General features: G+C 44.9%; 1 pseudogene; it reads right to left on the bottom strand.

Annotated features, from left to right (window-relative positions):
- Window positions 1-104: 104 nt before the first annotated feature.
- The window catches only part of LOC107697606 (probable carboxypeptidase X1), an 18160-nt pseudogene continuing 12458 nt past the window's right edge, over window positions 105-5806 (bottom strand).

Raw genomic sequence — 5806 nt, 5'->3', positions numbered from 1 at the left:
TGCAGTGGGTGTAACCCTCTCATAACACAGAAAACCTTTAGGACAGACCTTTTTTGCATATTTTATATATATTTTATCAGCAAAGATTGAGTTCCTTTATGATCTCAAAAGCAGCGGCACTCACTGCCTGGAACCGAATGCCAGTTTGCTCCATTGATAATGTTATTGTAACAAAGGAAGTCCTCATTGTGACAGGACCATCAGTCTGGGTTGGACATCACATGGTTGGTGCTCGCATAAACCGTGGCCAGCCAGCGGAAAAAGCTTTCATCAGGGGTAGGAGTGTGCTCTCTGGGAGCCCAGTCTTTGGTCATGTCAAATGGGTATGTGACCACCAGCTCTCCTCCATGGAGGTTAGCGCTGAGAACAAATGGTATAGTTTGCATCCAACTGATGACGGCTCTCGTTTCTGAAGCCACCTTGAATGTAAGACCAAAATAATGTGATTTATTTAAAATCTTATGGCAAGATTATATGTATGGATAGGGGATTTATCATTTGAAGTCATTTAAAGATGGGAGGGGTGCTTGTTTTAATCAGTGTGACCTCATATGTGGTCATTACAGGCCTACTTTACCATAGCGTCTTCTGAAGTGTAGTGCTCTGGAATGGGAAAGTAGTGATTGATTAGTTTAGATTTGTCTGTTTCCAGCTCTATGGCATCCCACATCACTGTGTTCAGATCTGCAAAGTTGTGATTCATGTCAATGCCCTCATAACTATAGCGACCCAGTGACCACCCGGCCAGCTCTGAACCCTGTAAAACAAAGCACAAAATACAGGCATTATGAAGACACTGACTAAATGAGCTTGTTTGTGCTTGGGATAAAATATAAAACACACAGAGATTATTTATAAATGTTATTTAGTATGCAATGAATGGATTGATGGTGAAATGATTTGAATCATGATATGAACATGTACATTACTGTTCAAACTTTGGGGTCAGTAAGATTTTTTAAAGATCAATTAAATGCAGCCTTGGTGGTGAGAATAAGAGACTTCTTTCAGAAACATTAAAAAAATCTTACCGACCCCAAACCTTTGAATGGTAGTATGTTGATGGAGAATAATTTTGTAAACAGCAGAATATCCATTGCTTTCCACACTCTACCTTCTTGTAAGCCATTTCATAGCCATCAGGGTTCATCGAGGGCAGTAGATGGATGCTTGTCTCTTTAACCAGGTGAACTATGCGCTGATTTCCACATTTGTACTCTTGGCATATGTACTCCATCAGGTTGAGCAGTAGTTCCCTCCCGAGCACTTCGTTCCCATGCATACCAGCCACATAGCGAAACTCCAGTTCACCTGCAGGGGGAGCCAAAATGTCTTTAGATTGTCATGCTCTTTCAAAGAAAATAGATTTGGTGTATGCAGCTATTAGGAGTGTTATGGTACATAGATGTACAGATGTAGGGCTCTGTTTTGAAAAGTAACTCCATGCTTTGCACAGATTACTCTCCACCTCCCCTATAGAGTGTGCTAACAGAGGGGTCTGAAATCTGGCACCCTTTCTGTAGCAGTTCAGAAATCTCTGCTTGCCTGTTAAATGTTTTGTTTTGAAGTTCAAAGTTCTTTATCATAATTTGTGAGGCAGGCATAATGTGTGTGGCCAACTTTTTTTTTTAATTGGTGCTCTCTGGTGGAAAGAACAAAATAGGCACAATGAAGTGTGTCTTAAATGTTAGGAAAGTGACAGGCTTTTATATATACCCTTTACATAAGTGTAACTGTCATGAACTACTCCGAGACACGCAGGCTGAGGATCCAAATGCAGTGTTTATTCAGAGGGTAATCCACAATCATGATCCAAACAAGGCAAAAGTCATATACCAGCAAAACAGTCCAAACAAAAACATGAAATACGGATAAAGAGTAATCCAGAATAATTGGAAAAATAAACCAAGACACAGGAAAACAGGAAATAACGGCTCAGAAATTCAGTACATAACACATGCAAGACTTCACAATGAATGACTGAATGAACCAGGCTAAATATAGGGTGAGCAGACAGAGTTAACAAGACACAGGTGCAAACAATGAGTGCTGATGAGTCCGGGCAAAGGATTATGGGAAATGAAGTCCAAGACAAAGTGACAGAGGTATGGGATGGAGTGCCCTCTGGTGGTTATCAAGGGCACTCCAGCTGGTGATCGTGACATAGCCCCCCTCCTAAGGAGCGGCTTCCAGACACTCCTAAACAAGAAAAGACTTAAGTCCAGGAGGAAGGTGGAGCGGACACAGAACAGGGGGAGGAATGGAGGGCCAGGCCCATGGACAGAAAGAGGAACTGGAGCCAGTGGTGCAGAAAGCCAGGGCGGAGCAGAAGACCACCAGGGCGGAGCTGAAGACCACCACAGCAGAGCAGATGGGACCGAAGATCCCCACGGTGGAGCAGATGGAGCTAAGGACCACTTAAGTGGATCTGATTGCGCAGGGGACCACCAAGATGGCTCAGGCAGAACTGGAACCCACCACAGTGGATCTGAAGGCCTCCAAAGTGGAGCAGACGGAACTGCAATAGCAAGCACAGAGAGGTTAGAAATGGCCCCTGTGGCCATACCAGGACATTCAGAGAGTTCAGGAACGACTTTCATGGCCATGACAGGATATGGTAGAGAGTTCAGATAAAGCCTCCCTGGCCATGACAGGACAGGCCGGGAGCTCAAGGGCGAACTTTATGGTTGAGACAGGACACGCAGGGAACTCACAGGCTGGCACAAACACAGGACTGGGCTCTAGGGCTTGAATAAGCTCTGGAGTGGACTTAAGGACTGGAGCAGGCTCTGGAGCAGATTCATGGACCGGAGCGGACTCATGGACTGGAGAGGGCTCTGGAGCGGACTCATGGACTAGAGAGGGCGCTGGAGCGGATTCATGGACGGGAGCAGGCTCTGGAGCAGACTCATAGACTGGAGAGGGCTCTGGAGTGGACTCATGGACTGGAGAGTGGGCGCTGGAGTGGATTCAATGACTGGAGCGGACTCATAGACTGGAGAGGGCTCTGGAGCGGACTCACGGACTAGAGAGGGCACTGGAACGGACTCACAGACTGGAGAGGGGGCGCTGGAATGGATTCATGGACTGGAACAGATTCTGGAGCGGACTCATGGACTGGAGAGGGCTCTGGAGCAGACACATGGACTAGTGAGGGAGCTGGAGCGGTCTCATGGACTGGAGAGGGGGTGCTGGAGCGGACTCATGGACTAGAGAGACTGCTGAAGCGGACTCATGGACTGGAGAGGGGCGCTGGAGTGTATTCATGGACTGGAGCAGGCTCTGGAGCGGACTCATGGACTGGAGAGGGCTCTGAAGCGGACTCATGGACTAGAGAGGGCGCTGGAGTGGACTCATTGACTGGAGAGGGGGCTCTGGAACGGATTCATGGACTGCAGCAGGCTCTGGAGTGGTCTCATGGACTGGAGAGGGCGCTGGAATGGACTCATGGACTGGAGCGGGCTCAAGAGCGGACTCAAGGACTGGAGCAGGCTCTGGAACGAACTCGTGGACTGGAGCGAGCTCAGGAGCAGACTCATGGATTGGAGCAGGCTCTGCAACGGACTCGTGGACTGGAGTGGACACCGCTGCCTCAGAAGTGGCCATCTTGTGGAGAGGTTCTGGGCTGGCAGTCATGATGGATTAAGGCTCTGGAGTGGAAGACACTACAAACACTGGGCTCGTGATGCTCAGTGTAGGGCATGCTGGAATCTGCAGTCTATCAAGCTCCATGGCCACCGGAGCTCCTATCTCTTTTAGCTTGTGATTGCAGGTGCACTATTGTTTTTTCTTTATTGGCAGTAGCCTTGGACTTTTGTCCAGTTGGTGTGGATGATTACAGTTTCTGATCATATTGTAGAAATACCCTTCTTGCAACTGTATTTTCTACTAATTATGAATATATTTTGAGCTGGGATGCTGAGATGAGTAGTGAACAGTTTCTGTCTCAGAAAAGCCATTCTTACATTATATAAAATAATAAAGAGGGATTGAGGCGGTCATGGCCTTTTTCCATTACAATATCATTAAATTGAGAGCACAATGATTTATTCCCCCTAAAAACAGGTACATTTAATATTGGCTATGAATTTTTAAGCAAAAACAGGAAATATGTGCAACTGAGCAGCATCTATGCATATCTTACCAAGCCTAGCTGATTTATTTCAACAAATATTGATTCGGCTTGCAGCTTGTTGCCTCTTTGTAAGCCAAGTTGAGTCTTTTTTGAGAGTGAAACTAGGCGTCATTAGGTTCAGGTCCTCTGCAAGGTTAAATTCCTCCTCCCCACTCTCCGCACTATTTGGCTAACAGTTGACCCATTCAGTCTCAGCAATCTGGCTCTTGTTAGCCTTGCTGAGAAAACATCATCCACCCCGCCACAGAGGAGGAATTTCCAGAGGAGCAACTAACTGAACTTTGACCCCCACATGCAGACCACATCATTGATATGCCATTGATTTAAATGCAGACAGGAAATGCATGTGTCTGGAAACCCCCTGGAAAATTAAGGGTCCAAAAGGTGGTTTTTGCAGCGATGAACCATTTTTGGTTCCCCAAAGAACCTTTCAGTAAACAGTTCTTAAAAGAAACACTTTTTTTCTTAGTGTGAAGACTATTTAATGATCTAAATATCATGTTTCCACGATAAAGAACCTTTTGAGCAATACAAAGTTTCTGTGGATGTTAAAGGTTAATAGATGTCAATATAGAATTTATTTTTAAGAGAGAAGGATCTGATTTGCATGAAGCGTACAACCAAAAATTATGATATACCCATTGGACAGGCTAGGAAATACTCTACTGTATAGAGCGCAGCAGTTAGGGGTTTCTAATACCAGTGTTCTGGAAGTAAAAACTGAATATGAAAGGACTGTTAAGAAAAAGTACTTAAGCCAATAATGATGTCTGGGTTTGTTATTTGGCCTCGGACATGATGCATGTGGTTTGTAACACTAGAGCACATAAATGCACTTTCATACTGTTCTCATTTCATAAACACAGCCGACATAAAGGCAATTTTTTTCCAGAGAGGCCATAACTTGTGGAGTCTTGTGGGCTGGCATTTCTCCACTGTGCCTGGTATTTTTTTCCAGGCACAGGCACATCAAATTTCTTCGTAAACAGAATTGCCACATGCTTTGATCCACTTGTGAAATGCTCTATGATATTCTAACACAACAGGTGAGGTTATTTCTTCCCACTTTCATTCTCTAGACACTTTCTGAGGTCTGCCGCCATGGCTTTCTGCAATTGCATCCCTGGCTCCAGCCTGCATTTTGAGTGCTGGCAGGAGATGAGAAAACCACTGCCAGAGCTGGCAACCTCTCTCACTGAGAAACCAATCTCTAACCCACAGGCCAATGTAAACACTAGAGTTGCCCAGTGTAAACGGACAAGGCAAAGCAGAGTGAATGAAAGCGAGTGAGAGAGAGGGGCAAAGGGTTTTTGGGCTACGTTCCAGTTTCTCTCAGGCAGCATAAAAACTGATAACTGCACTCTTTTTCTGACAATTTCTGCCAGAAAACGCCACAGAAACACCTAAGAATTTGAACTCCTGTTATTTACAAAATTCTACATAGCCTTGGTCTTTATATGTTTGTTTAGTTCAACACATTTTACCTGTTTGAAACAGTTCCACAGATTTTCTCTCTAAAATCTGCATTGAAAATTCAAAGGTCTGCATGTTCTCCCTGGTTATCTTTAGGCACAGAGATTTGCCACATCAAATTTCTATAGCTTGAAAAGGGGGTTAATGGCCTTAAATTTAAGGGGTCATATGATGCGATTTCAATTTTTCCTTTCTCTT

The sequence above is a fragment of the Sinocyclocheilus anshuiensis genome, unplaced genomic scaffold, assembly GCF_001515605.1.
Source record: "Sinocyclocheilus anshuiensis isolate Anshui unplaced genomic scaffold, SAMN03320099.WGS_v1.1 scaffold1364, whole genome shotgun sequence".
NCBI lineage: Eukaryota > Metazoa > Chordata > Actinopteri > Cypriniformes > Cyprinidae > Sinocyclocheilus > Sinocyclocheilus anshuiensis.
Note: the sequence above shows the minus strand (reverse complement) of the source record. Positions and strands in the feature narration are given on the sequence as shown.